This window comes from Lepidochelys kempii, chromosome 3, assembly GCF_965140285.1.
Source record: "Lepidochelys kempii isolate rLepKem1 chromosome 3, rLepKem1.hap1, whole genome shotgun sequence".
Classification (NCBI taxonomy): domain Eukaryota; kingdom Metazoa; phylum Chordata; order Testudines; family Cheloniidae; genus Lepidochelys; species Lepidochelys kempii.
In genome coordinates, this window is record NC_136382.1 from 189343555 (window position 1) to 189358739 (window position 15185).

Sequence of the window (15185 nt, forward strand, 5' to 3'; positions counted from 1 at the left end):
TCAGTGAACTATATTGCATTGGACCAATCTCCTTTGCCCATGCTCAATGCGACTGACTGGCAAGAAGCCCAGCGGCAAGATATTGACATTCGTGATACACTACTTGCCAAAAGGTAGGGGCGAAGCCCAGCTGCGGTTGTCTCACCTAACTCAGAGGGTAAACTACTATTGAGAGAATGGACCAAACTAAAACTGATTCAGGGAGTGCTACACCGAATGACCACTGACCCTTTACAAAAACAACGAGCACAACTGGTACTGCCAAAAAAGTACAGAGCCCTGGCCATGAGGGCCCTGCATGATGACTTTGGGCATTTAGGGATGGAGAGGACCCTGGAACTTATTCGTAGTAGGTTCTATTGGCCCCGAATGGCTGAAGATGTTCGCAGGAAATGTGAGACTTGCGCTCGATGTGTTCAAAGGAAAACTCTGCCCACGAGGGCTGCATATCGCAAGAACATCACCAGCAACAAACCTTTGGAATTGGTATGCATTGATTTCTTGTCTGCAGAGGTAGACAAGAGGAATGTTGGGAACATTCTAGTAGTGACTGACCATTTTACACGGTATGCACAGGCATATCCCACACGTGATCAGAGGGCCACCACCGTCGCTCGAGTATTGTGGGACAAATATTTTTCAGTCTATGGATTCCCGGCTCGGATACACTCTGATCAGGGGCAGGATTTTGAGAGTCACCTTCTGAAGGAGGTGCTGAAGATAACAGGAATTAAAAAGTCTAGGACAACGCCTTATCATCCCCAAGGTGATCCTCAGCCAGAGAGGTTTAACCGAACCCTATTAGATATGTTGGGAACTTTGCAACCAGAGCAGAAGGCAACCTGGAGCCAGCATGTCGCATTTCTGGTGCATGCCTACAATGCCACAAAGAACAATGCTACGTGAGTCACCCCATATCTCTTGATGTTTGGGCGAGAACCAAGATTACCCATAGACTTGTGCTTTGGTGTATCAGAGGATGGAGATAGCTATGAAACTCATCAGCAATATGTATCCCGACTAAGAGAAAAGCTGCAGGATGCTTATCACTTAGCTACCGCTGTGGCTCGGAAGAACGCAGACCACAACAAACATCGATATGATGCCAGAGTGTGTTCGCAGGATCTCCAACCGGGGGGAGATCTGCTGTGAAATTTGGGTATTGCTGGCAAACACAAGATAGCTGACAGATGGAAGGCAATACCTTACCTGGTGATGGAAAAGCTGGGAGATCTGCGGTCTACAACATCAAACCTGAAGATGGTCCAGGGCAAATAAAGACGGTGCATAGAAACCTTTTGCTCCCTGTGGGGGAATTGGTAAACACCCCTTATGAGATGGGCCACGACAGGGCAGCCGGGCAGAACAGAAGTGCTAGACCAAAGCTGCTGTCCAACACAGACAACGGGCCCCGTGCAGCAAACTTACCCCTATTCTGCACATCTGAGAGTGAGTCTGAGGAGGAAGACACAACCCTGGTGTATCCTGGGATGGAGACAAGATTTCAGTCTCAATCAGCTGAACCAAATGAGAGTTTTCCCTCTTCCGCCCTAAAACCCATGGCAGAATTATTTAGGCCCATTTCTGACACCCCTGTGCTGCTGATGAGACCCCCGTGTGATGACACACTCAGGTTATTGGACAGTGGAGCCCACAGGTAGAGGATGTCCTGGGCACCTTGGACCCTCCAGTGTTAGAACTAGGAGTGCAGGGGCCTACGCCAGTAGCCAAGGAACCCTCAAAGGAAGCCTCTCCATCCGTCACGCAAGAGGATGTTCCCCCTACCCTGACAACAGAGATTCTCAATAGACGAGACAGGGTGATAAGACCAGTAAAACGGTTAACTTATGATGCACATGGGGTGACTAGTGAGGAGCCAATACATTTAGCACACAGGCTTGTGGAAGCTAAAGTGGGCTTCCTGAGGCCCTTTGGAGGAAACCAATGAGTTGGTATAAAGGGAGTGTGATTTGTCGGGACGACAAATTCTCGGCTGGGGGGAGGATGTAAGCAGTGTCAGGATGAGCTCCACCCTGACATCTGGTGGTGAGGTGTGGCAAGTTGTGGAAAACAACTTTAGGGGCCAATCTCATTTGCATAGACACACCCACCCCGCCTAGAATGAGGCCATAGCTGCCCAAATGGTCACTTTGGCTGCTGTGGGATCCCCAGTGTCTCTGTTATTGGGGCAGGAAGAATAAATTGTTATTACCCTGATTATGGGAACTGTGCTTGGAACTGTACTTAGCCTTTTGTTATGATGGAGGGACTCACCATCAACTAAGTAGCACTCGCTAGGCAAGGGTCATGGGTTCCAAAATTCTGTGAATTGAGAGAGGCTTGGGGCAAGTATTAATACTTGATGGTATGGGCCCCTGGGTGAGGGCTGTACATGCTAATTGCACTTCCTCCTCTCTCCACTGTGGAATATCAGAGCTAATTTTGATTCTATTAGGAGTCTAGTTACAGGCTGCTGAGCTCACTTTGGGCTAATGGTGCACCAGCACTGAGGCTCTCTTATTACAAGCTGAATTCACCAAAGAGCTGAACTGACTAAGAGCTGAAATCACTGAGCATTGTGTTAAGTAGTGAGGGAGCCTGAAGATATATTGTGGAGCAGTTTGTGGGATGGCTGGACAGGCTGGTGGAGCAGTTCATAGGATGGCGGGAGCGGCTGGTGGGACGCGGAGCGGAGCAGTTCGTGGACCGGCTGGTGGAGCAGTTTGTGGGACGGCGGGAGCTGCTTGTGGGCCGTGGAGCAAAGCGAAGCAGTTCGTGGGGCGGCTGGTGGAGTGGAGCAAAGGCCTATGGAGCTGTGGGGCGGTCAGCTTCAGATCATGTAAGGTGCCCCTTACCTCTCTCTCCCTCCCCCGCACCATCTCCACCCAGGTTGGGAGGTAAAGCTCTGCAGATAAACTTTTGAACTCTGGGGCTGCCCTGACCAGGGACAGAGACTTTTGGGTCATTGGACTTTTGGGACTTTGGGTGGTTTGGGGTTGCTGGACTCAAGAACCAAAGGGAAAGGGCATGCTCCGATTTGCTTGGGGTGGGTTTTTTTGCTCATGGGTTGTGTTGCGAATCCTGTTGGTGGTGTTTCCCCAACATAATGCCACATTGTTTCTCTCTGTTATTAAAAGGCTTTTTGCTACACTCAGACTATGTGCTTGCGAGAGGGGAAGTATTGCCTCTTGGAGGCGCCCAGCGGGGGTGGTATATATTTGTCCCAGGTCACTGGGTGGGGGCTTGAGCCGGTTTGCATTGTGTTATTGGAATGAATCCCCTGGATATTGAACCCAGCCCTTGTTGCTGCCAACTCTGACGGGCAGAAGAGTTACATGTATTACTATTATTTATTGTAGTGCCTAGCTAGAGAGATACCAAAACAGTATCCATTGTTCTCAGTGCTGTAAAAAGTTAATAAGAAACAGTTTTTACAAGAAAAGCTCCTATTGACTTTTAACAGACATTTTGGTTGAACAATGGTTACTGAACTGGACCCATAAACTAGAACTGCAGAAGTTTATGTGGGAAAAAGTAGTGTATTTTGTTTTTAAATTGGTATATAGAAAAAGGAAATTTAAAATATTCCCTTTAATCTATCTGAAAATAATCTATCTGCCCTTCTCTCCTCCTTCAGCTGATAGAGCTAAAACAGCACTATATGCATGTTAGAACATTACTAATAGAAACTCAACAGAATTTTTGAAAAAAGTCATTTTTTCAAATAGTAACAAGGCTTTCTGTCCTGCTTAAGATAATATGAGAACTGGTTTCACTAGCCAGACATACAAACATAAAGAAAAAGTATTGCAATGCATATACAATGTCTAATTTTTAAAAAATGATTACTGTAATATTTTAAAAAATATCAAGATACCTCATTCTAAAGTCATATCTAGATTACCACAGAGTATGCTCTTGAAATGATGGTTTTACTGTGAGATGAGGGCAAGAAGGTGGAAATGTGAGATTGACATTGGATGATTGGAAAAAAGGCAAATATAGTGCATCTTTAAAAAAAGGGAAGAAGGAGAATCTGGGGAACTACAGTCAGCCTCACCTCAGTCCCTGGAAAAATCATGGAGCAGGTCCTCAAGGAATCCATTTTGAAGCAGCTGGAGGAGAGGAAGGTGATTAGAAACGGTCAACATGGATTCACCAATGGCAAAATCATGCCTGACCAACCTGATTGCCTTCTATGATGAGATAACTGGCTCTGTGGATATGGTGAAAGCGGTGGATGTGATATTCCTTAACTTTAGCAAAGCTTTTGATACGGTCTCCCACAGTATTCTTGCTAGCAAGTTAAAAAAGTATGGATTGGATGAATGGATGATTAGGTGGATGGAAAGCTGGCTAGATTGTCGAGCTCAATGGGTAGTGATCAACGGCTCAGTGTCTAGTTGGCAGCCGGTATCAAGCGGAGTGCCCCAGAGGTCGGTCCTGGGGCCAGTTTTGTTCACCATCTTCATTAATGATCTGGATGATGGGATGGACTGCACCATCAGCAAGTAGGCGGATGACACTAAGCTGGGGGGAGAAGTAGATACGGTGGAGTGTAGGGATAGAGTTCAGAGTGACCTTGACAAACTAGAGGATTGCACCAAAAGAAATCTGATGAGGTTCAGCAAGAACAAGTGAAGAATCCTGCACTGATGGAAGGAAGAATCCCATGCACCGCTACAGGCTGGGGACCGACTGGCTAAGCAGCAGTTCTGCAGAATAGGACCTGGGAATTACAGTGGATGAGAATCTGGATATGAGTCAACAGTGTGCCCTTGTTGCCAAGAAGGCTAATGGCATATTGGGCTACATTAGTAGGAGCATTGCCAGCAGATCAAGGGACAGATTATTCCCCTGTATTTGGCACTGGTGAGGCCACATCTGGAGTATTGCATCCAGTTTTGGGTCCCCTACTACAGAAAGGATGTGGACAAATTGGAGAGAGTCCAGCAGAGGGCAACGAAAATTATTAGAGGGCAGGGGCACATGACTTATGAGGAGAGGCTGAGGGAACTGGGCTTATTTAGTATGCAGAAGAGAAGAGTGAGGGAGGATTGGATACCAGCCTTTAAATACCTGAAGGGGGGTTCCATAGAGGTTGGAGCTCGGCTGTTCTCAGTGGCGGCAGATGACAGAACAAGGAGCAATGGTCTCAAGTTGCTGTGGGATAGTTCTAGGTTGGATATTAGGAAAAACTATTTCACTAGGAGGGTAGTGAAGCACTGGAATGGGTTACCTAGGGAGGTGGTGGAATCTCCATCCTTGGAGGTTTTTAAGGCCCAGCTTGACAAAGCCCTGGCTGGGATGATTTAGATGGGCAGGGGGTTGGACTTTGAGCAGGGGGTTGGACTAAATGACCTCCTGAAGTCTCTTCCAACCCTAATTTTCTATGATTCTATGACACTGGTGCAGCATGATGCCACCATTGTAAATCACCACAAAATTATTTGTGCCCATTCTATTTTTTTAAATGATTGAGAAATGAATTTAAATGAAAAGTAATAACTCAAATTTGGCTCAGATACTGTGAACTTTTATGCCAAATATTAACCTGAAATGAATTGAAGTGGCCACATTTATAAACCCCACAAAAGGAGGATTATAATTAAGTCACTGGCAGAAACAGAAAATATGAAACTAAGGCAAGGCCACAGAGGACTGAGGTTAGGAAGGAAGACAACAAGATTGGGAGAAGGGGAAAAAGGAGAAAACTTGAAGACTATTTATTACAAGCTGGACGAAACCTTGTGATGGGTTGAGTTAGAACCCTAGGGAGATTGAAGGGTGAGTTCACACCTACCAATTAACATAACTGTAAATATAAGTCCCAACCTAAGACAAAGGTGTGCATGTGAACCCGCTTTTGGTGAGTATTGTTTTGGGCGGGGGGCATGTGAAAGGAGAACAGGTAAGAACAGAATGAGAGGGAAAGACAGACTGAAGAAGCAGTTGAAAGCACATTAGTTGACCTTGGAAGAGATTTTTTGGTCAGGTTAAAACCGTTGAGTGCTCTTGGTGCTGTGAGCAAAAGAAGCTATTTCCTACTGTATGATTCCTTCTGAGTTCAAAGACAAAAAAGTTTGTACATTCTTTGTAAATAAACAAAACTGTGTCAAAGAAATACCTATCACCAATTTCTACTCTCAACTGGAACAACCTACGAGACCCCATATTTTTGTCTAGCCACTTAGATCCAAAGGGATAACAGTATTAATATAAATTTAATTTATTTTTTAAATGCATTACATGTGGGAGTGGGTATGGGCATCTTAGTCTTTCAAAGAACAGGAGGCACTTGCGAGGAATAAAGATGAGTAGGTGGCAGGGTGGGGTCATTGTGAAAACATGAGGGATAGTGGTTGTTATGGGCATATGGGTAAAGTGGTCTGAGAGCAGCGTCAATCAGAGTAGAGGGACTAGCATAACAACAATAGAGTTATTTAGAAATATCCATAACATCTTCATGACAATCCCCCTTCTCTGTTTGGCTAATGATTGTCAGGTAATCAGAGACCAAGTGTTTTAGTGTAAAGTTATTGAGTGATAAACTGTACCACTGTTTGCGGATTAGTAATTGTAAAGCAGCCCTGTGTTCCCACTAGCTGAAAACGTTCCAAATTCATATAATAAATATTCACGTTCCACGTTTGCCCTCAGTTCTCACCATGTCCCTACCTTTAGAACCTTATAATCTGTGGTCTTGATTTTGCAAAGGAATCAGTGGGATTCTGTGTAGTTTTGAAGGGTCATATGAGGGGATCTCTGCAAAATTAGGATTTGTATCATCTGAATTGTTTTGTTTGCAACTAAGATAATGTGAGATAAATGTTGAGGTCAAAACAGTGCAAGTGCCTTTGGGAAGGGAGACTATTACTGGATTAGCAATCTCAAAACACAGTTAATTGACAGTAGAGCTGGGTGAAAGTTTTCCCGTGAATTGTTTCTCCAGCCAAAAAAAAAAAAAAAAGATATTCAGTGGCACCAAAACATTTTGGGCGTTGTTTGGTTTTGCCAAATTGTTCTAGTAAAAAAAAAAAAAAAAACCCTGAAAAAGTCAAAATGTTTTATTTTGACATTTTCAAAACAAAATATTTTGACTTTTCAGTTTGAACTTACATTTTGTTCAAATAAAATTGAGAAAATTTCTAAAAAATAAAAAAAGTTAAACTCTCAATCTAAATGAAATACTTTTTATTTTGAGTCAAACAAAATGTTTCATATGACCCCCAATGATTTTTTTCACCTTGTCAATTAGCTAATAATTTCAAAAAACTTTATTTTCATTTTGATCCAAAATTATTTTTTAAAAAAATTCCCCCCTAATTTCCAGTGAACAAAAAAACATTGTTATTCATGCAGCTCTAACTGGGAGATTGTTTGCTAGCTGAAAATTCTACAGTGTATTTTTTATTGTTCAGTGTAATTAAATCACAGTATGTTCTTATATAATGTCTTTTGATTTTCTTGCAATTGTGGTGTTGCTATGTATAAGCTCTGTGCATATCAGTAGTAAATGTAACTCTTCTAATATTTTTTATCGCTACAAAACCTTCCATTTGAAAACATCACGTTTAACAAACAATAATTAAGTCTCACAGCACCTCTGTAAGATAGGTAGGTGGCATTATTGCCCATTTACGATTTGAAAGGAACAAAGATAGATATGTGGCTAAACAGGATTTTGAGCCAGGATTTCTAGGGCCTGCTTGCCCTGCTCCTAGCTCGTCCCACACTGTTGTGTGAAGCTGGGCAAGTCACTTATGTCCTAATCTTACAAAAGGATGAGCACCTTTTGTGAAGTCAGTGGGAGCAGTAAATGCTCAGCATTTAGCATCTTGCAAGGTTCAGCCCTAATCTTCTCTCTGCCTCAGCTCTCTGCATCCTCTTTGCAGAAGACCCCCACAAAAATCCATTGGTTTTCAGGTCTGGCAGCATCAGGTACTTCATAAGAATGCATGGGTGGGGGTACTTTATAAGAATGCATGGATGCAGCTGGGGTGAAAAAAACATCTTTTCACTAAATGTTAATACTTCCTGAAAAGCTACTATCATTAGAAATGTTGTCCCTGGGGGATTTCCAATTCCCTCCCAATAAAAACAAACCGAACAGCTGCAACTTCTAGTGAAGCTAGGCAAAGCAATAAGAAACTTTCAATCTGGAAGTTTCCACCCCGCTTCCCCAAGCATGTAGTTACCTGGGAGCTGGACTGGATGAGGCATTTGCAAAATGTTATAGTTTTCTAAAAGAGCAGGAGAGAAAGATGTCGCTTGAATGAATGCCTTCATCTCTCTCCCCGGGTGCTTGCTAAGGAGAGATTGTTTTTTTCCTATTGGGATACAGCCCCCTGCTAAAGGCCCCCCCGCAGCCTAAGTAGGGGGATCCACAGGAGCTGGAAGCCAAGTGATTTTGGGAGACAACTAATAAAATAACAGGAAAGGGGAGTGCGGTCAAAGGGTCAAACAAAGGGAGCCTGACAGAAAGGAGATGCTAGGCATGTAGATCGTAAGGTGGAAAAGTACGCTCCCCGGCCGACACCCTGAGAGCCAAGGGCTATGAGGTGCAGATGGATGCCCTGATCGTTGGAGCCCTGGGCACCTGGGACCCCTGCAACGAGCGTGTGCTGCGGACCTGTGGGATTGGTTGACGCTATGCATGGCTCATGTGGTGCCTCATGGTCTCGGACACCATCCGATGGTCCAGGGACATCTACATCGAACACATCACTGGCCACCGACAGTACTAGGAGGTGTGAGCCGGGACGACATGGTGCATCAACTACGAGAAAGGGGCCGAGAGACTTTTTCCATTGGACCATATGAAGTGGAATGCATCTGATAAAGGGAGCTATAGCTCATGAAAGCTTATGCTCAGATAAATTTGTTAGTCTCTAAGGTGCCACAAGTACTCCTTTTCTTTTCACTGAACATTAAATCTCACAAAATGAGGGTTAATCCATCATCATCATATCCACTCACTATACTCCACACCTGAACATAGCCATTATATGAAAACATACCCTCATATCTCAATGTCTGTAGTTTGACCCACTAATCTTTTACCCCCAATTGGGGATATTGCAGATTATGTATTCTTTAAGCCATCGGATCCTAAACCGAACTTCGCACCCCCTGATAATCTGTACGGTATTCCCTGATAACCAGAAACTTCTGCGCTTAAACTCTGTGCCGTTTTCTTTTATTTTAGCATCATCTTAATAAAATTTCAAGTGGCAATTGACAAGAACTTTGCCCGTTGCTTTTGCCCGTTCTGTGACTTAGAAAGCAGCAGGAAGGCAAACTTGGCTGCAGGACAGCGGGTGCAAACTGCTCCTGGGAGAGGAGGGGAGGCAGATGGGGCCTCGGTAGGGAGAGGAGGAATGGCGGGAAGGAGGGGAGGGGGGGGGGGGAACCTAATGTCGGTTAAGCTTTCTGTGCCCACCCCAGAGCAAACTGTAATTGCAAGCAAACCTCACTTCACTCCCTGAGCCTCCCGAGATTTTGTGTTGGGGAAGGAGGAGGGAGGAATGGGGAATTATTTTTTTAAACCTGGAATTAAAACAAAACAAACCCAAGAACTTCTCCCGCCCAACCCCCCCCCCGCCATTCTTGTTAAAAGCGGGTATCGGCTAACAACCCTTAATAAAAGCAACCACAGCAACCCATAGCGGTGTTGATGATGGGAAATAAATAAATAAAGAACGGGGGGGGGGGGGCGCAGGTTCAATGATCTAAACAAAGAAATCATGGCGGAGTGTTTACATTTGGCAGCCCCAAAGACTCTGGATTACGGGATAAAATAATAACAGTATTAAAAAAAGCCGCGGCGCCAAGGAGTTTGCAGGCACCTCGCCGTTTCCGGGGTAAGTGCAACGAGCAGGGGGCGAGCCAGGGCCACCCTCCGGGAGCTGGACCTCGGGCCCGGCTCCAGCCGCGGCGCGGGCTGCTCGCCCCGCTGGGTGCCTTGCCCTGGCTGCTTTGAAGTGGCGGGATGAGGTGGGTGGGCTGGGGAGTCCCGGGGGTGCCGCGCGCACCGCCTGGAGCCGGGGGAGCGGGCGGCCGCGGGGAGCCGCCCCCGCTGGCGCAGATAAAGGCGGGAACAGCAGCCGCCGTGGCCGCTTCCCCTCGGAGCGCCTGGCAGGAGCCCCCTCCCCGCCCCCCAGCCGGGGTCACCCCTGCCTGGCGCTGGCTGGCGGCTCCTCCTCCCAGCCGAGCCCCGCTCCCCGCCGGCTGTCAAGGGGCTCTCTGTGGCCTGCGCGCTGGCAGGCTGCCGGCGAGGGGCGGGGGAGCCCGGCTCTGCCACCCGCAGGGGGAGCCAGGTCCCAGCAAGCCCCCCGCCACTGTTGGTCATGAGCCAGGTGAAGGGAGGGGAGGAGTCCCAGGGCCATTCCCGCCAGGAAAGGTTCTTGTGAGGGGAGAGGTTCCCAATTAATGGGTCTGGGTCAATGTTCCCTCTAATTTTTGACAGTCTGTGTGTGCAAAAAATTCCTTCTGTGCAAATTGTTGTGTGTGCGGTGCTTTGCCGTGTGCGCGGGGGTTAGGATCTGTGTGCGCGGGTCCGCGCCCAGCTGAGAGGGACCAGTGGTCTGGGTCAAAGTCACATCTTGTCTATTTTTGGCCTCCCCCCTCTAATTTTAATGCCTAAAGAAAGGAAGTGTAGGCACTACTGTGACACCAGAATAATCTAGCTCTTGCTGCAACAGTTCTGCAAACACTCAGAACCAGCTACTGGATCCAGCCAGTTTTTGGTCCCAAGCACTCAAATTACTCTGCCTAAGTAGAGACCATGTTTGCTTATTCTTCTATCACCTTAACAATCCAGATGCTGATGTGCCCCAGTGCAAATGAGCCAGAAAATCTCTGATCTGACATCTCCACCCTGACAAAATTTGGGCTACGAAATCAGAATGATACTTTTCAAATACAGAACAAGTGCTACTTCTGCTCCCTGCGCCACCTTCCCTCCCACCCACCAAAATATCTTGGTGCTGCAAACACATCCTGCTACAAGGAAGCTGCAGAAACTCTTAATTTGGCACCTGTATCTTCCTGGATCTGGCTAACTAATGTATGCCTCCTCCCCAGTTTTATCATCTTCTAATTTAACACATATGCTGCTTATCTGAGTCCACCACAGTCATCCTGATCTCAACATATGGTGTATTTGGCAGGATCCAGGTGTTGGATCGAAGGTTTTCAGGCACTGTTGCACAAGTATGTGTTGGGGTCCAGATTTTCTTTTTTCCCCCCTTTTTTCTTTGGTATAACAGAGCCTGCTAAAAATATCTGTGTAGATAATGGAACTTGGAGGACTGGACTGAAAATTGGCTGGATCCAGGTTTTGTGGTGCTAATATGAACTTGTAAATAGAAGCAAAGTATGTCTATGCCTACATATATAATATCTGTGGGTCAGCTCCTCCATGCCCTACAATGCTTTCTGAGAATGCAAGATTGGGGCCTGGTTTTGCCCATTTTGGGAGAAGACCAAATGTAACATGCTTTATTCCTCTTCAATGCTGCTATTTTTGTAGAGTTTGTGAAGGTCAAACACCTGAGTGATTTCAGAATAGGCTGGGTGTCCCAAGATACCATTCCTGCATCATTATCAAGGCTCTTTGGGGCTCTGGAACTTTTCAAACTTATGAGACTTAAACCCATAATACATTTGCTTTTCATACCCCTCTTGCCCTCCATATTTTATAATTGCATTTGCAGATAGCAAAGATGTTTGTGTTCAGTGTCTTACTCACTCACAGTTCATCTTCTCCATCCATCTGAACCTGCAAGGAAGTCATAATGCTGAACTGGTTTCAACATGTATTTCCTTGGGTATTTCTATAATGTAAAGATTCCTAGTTATACAATTCTTTATTGTTATTATAATTGCAAACCTTGTATTCAGATCAACATGGCAATGATACAATAGAACAATGGGGACAATGTGAAAAACGGAAATGATGGGGAAAATTTTGACATCAGTTCTAAGATACCTTGCATAAGGACTGAGGGCCTGAGTAGCGCTCTCATTGACTTCAGTTGGAGTTTTGTGTGCAGCATCCTTGCTGGATTGGATCCTGAGTGAGGACTGCAAAATTTGGTCACATAACAGTATGTGTAGTCTATATAGCTGTCTTGGTTCTCATACTGTACTATACTAGTCACCATGGTATTTGAGTGCCTCACAAAATTACAAAGTGTAGATATGAAGATTAGAATGAAAAATTAAACCATGTAGACATTTTGCACTCTGAGATCATTGGAAAAACTGTGTTTTCATGAGTTTTGGAGGCCACTGCTTAAAACCCCAACAAAAACAAATAACCTTCTGCCTCCCAAAATAAACTTCCACTACATTTACTTTTAGACTGGGCCTGTCTAAGTTACTTTTTGTGAAAAAGACCTTTAGAGGGAACGCTTGTACTCTCTGATGGGCCCATCTTTTGTCCCTTTACTTTGTACTCGGCCTATCAGTCCTAAACTTCCGTGGTGGTCTAAGGCTGTTTACGTAAAAAGGACCTTTTAATGGGAGCACTTTGTTGATCCTTAACTGCTATTCTGTTGTGGCTATTTACCAGGTTGTCCTCTAATTTTTATGCTACTATAATGGTCTATAGCCTAGACTGGTTATCTGTTCTGGCCAGAATGGCTGCTCTCCTGCCCTCTTATTCAAGACCAAGCAGCAGTAACTTTTTTTCTTCATTCAAACCAAAATTGAGATTTAAGATTTATGTCAAGCAGCTGTCCCCTTGTGAAGCTGCTCTTCCAAGTATCTCACATTTGTTTTCAGCTATAACACCCTTTATTGAGCTCTAATATTTAATATTCACATACCCGGATTGACAATCATGATTCCCCAGTTTAGATCTGCACAGAGGGGGATAAGATTCAGAGGCTGACAGAGCAGTCACACTAGTTTTAAGTCACAAGATCACTAGACTGGCTAGCAACACAGCCAGCTAGGAGGTGGGTAGGCAGGGAGATTGATATGGTACCCTAAACATATTACTGTTACTAATTGATACATACGAACAGGATTGGGATTTTGGATGTATATTCATCAGTCTTGGAGTTTTGGGGAAGTATTTTGTTATCTCTAAGGTTGTCATTAAGTCCTGTTTAATTAGTGCGATACCTGTACCATATGTGAAAATTCATCCAACCCTAACTACTCTTTTGTCTTGTTATATGTCATGAAAACTATATATTGTTCAGTTTTTTAGGGTAACTGACTTTTTTTTTTTAATTGATGCCAGGCTTTGGCTACTTGACCAAAATATTCACCCAAACATAAAAAAAAATGCTAATATTACCACACTTTTGTTTCATATAAACTTATTGTTTGACATAGCTCGATAGAGAATTAATGGGTGTATTTTCCTTTGTAGTGAATATTTATAACTTTCAGTTGATGGGAGTTAACATGTGTATTAAGGGAAGAATAGATCTCTCAAATGATGTTGAGTCTGTCTCCACATATGCTGCATACACAATAGACTGATCTCTCACACTAGTGCTGGACAGTAAGATATTATGACATGAATATATATTTTTGAGCTCTGCACAAAATGAGGATTTCATGCATAGACAACATAGTGTGACAAGTCATATCCATTGTGACCTTGTACTTCCAGTGCAAAGTTGTGTAATAATATATTCTGCTATATTAATGCACACAATAAACAGGCCCTATCTCATTTTTATGCTAATAATAATACTTTTCAATTCCCTAATACCTTTTATGCTAAGAACTCAAAGTAAATTACAGGTATGAGCAAACTGAGCTTTATAAAATCCTGTGAAGTTTTATGTTATCATTCAGAAAACAGCTGGAAAATGTATTAATTATTGATTATTGTTGGTTCATCATGATGATGATAATCTTATTTCCTCCCTGTCTCACACTCAATCATTGCTCGCTCCAGCTCTTGAGATTGTAAAATAAGATGTTACCATCTAACGAGGGAAAAGAAATGCACAATCCGAGCCATAAGGGATAGATCTTTGGACTGTATTTGGAGAATAGAAGATGAGATGATTGTATAGCTGATTCATAAAGGGACAATGAATATGATCTGGTGGCAGGGTAGATGCATCATATGTGTGGCTGGTGTATATCTCATTGTATTGAGTATGGGTCAGCATGTGAGCTGAGGTTCATGTTATGAATGCTGAGGTGTACTCTGTGCAGGTAAAGGTTAGACGGGTGTGAAGGTTAGACGGGGACAAAAACAGATTTAAGATTGTTCCCCTTATCTTGAAACACGAAGGGTGAGGTTTTAAAAAGTGCTGAGTGTCTGCCTAGCTCTGCCCTCCATAAGGTTAAAGGTTAGTTAACATTAACTTCCATTGACTTCAGTGAGAACAGAGTTAGGCCAATGATGAGAGCTTTTGAAAATCCCACCCTGAATGTTATTTAAAGTGTAAGTTTAACTTCGAATTTCCTGGCTTTCTGGCACTTTTTTCTTTTAAACTGCAGGACAAGATTAATATTTCAGTAATACCATTATAAATGGACCGGTGGAAGAGATGAGAATTAAGCCCACAATGTTCTTTTGCTCTACTGAGGTCAATGAGGTTGCGTGGGCTGCAAATTATCACAGAATTTGGCTTTAAGTTATTAGTACATATTTACAACCTTAATTCCATTTTAACAAAATGTTTTTTGTTGGAACATTTGCAGCCATAACGTACAGCAAAATTATCACTGCATTTATTAAGCACAAACAAAGCATCCCCATAATGCTGTGCAGAAACAACTGACAGAACAGAACACATTACAAGAAACTATCTTTTTCATTAAGTCTACACAAAATGAGGATTTCATGCATGGGCAGCACAGCCACTCCCCAGAGGTTTACTGCCCATAATCCCACCTTGAAAATGGCTCCACAATAATTATTACTACAAAATGGACACAATTTCCAGTTTTGGCATGTGTACTTCACACATAACTGATTGCACTCATAGGAGCCAAAATATTATTCTACCTTCTGCAGGATATCCTAATTCCAGCCATGTAACTATTTTAACTGTCTCTTATGATTTCCAGTCTCAAACTGAGAACACTCCCCATTGGCTTATTTTGTCACAATAACGCAGAGCATGCATGGCAACTGCTCTCACTTCGGCATGTTCAAACTATCCCTGGACATTAAGATATTATGACATGAATATATATTTGTG

At 43.9% G+C, this 15185-nt stretch overlaps 1 long non-coding RNA gene across 8 annotated transcripts in view; it reads left to right on the forward strand.

The window, feature by feature from the left end:
* The first annotated feature begins 9740 nt into the window (after nt 1-9740).
* LOC140909618 (uncharacterized) overlaps nt 9741-15185 on the forward strand; it is a 754751-nt gene continuing 749306 nt past the window's right edge. For all 8 annotated transcript variants that reach the window (XR_013635609.1, XR_013635607.1, XR_013635614.1 and 5 more), the window contains exon 1: nt 9741-9863. This is a non-coding gene — a long non-coding RNA (uncharacterized LOC140909618). The remainder of the gene's footprint in view (nt 9864-15185) is intronic.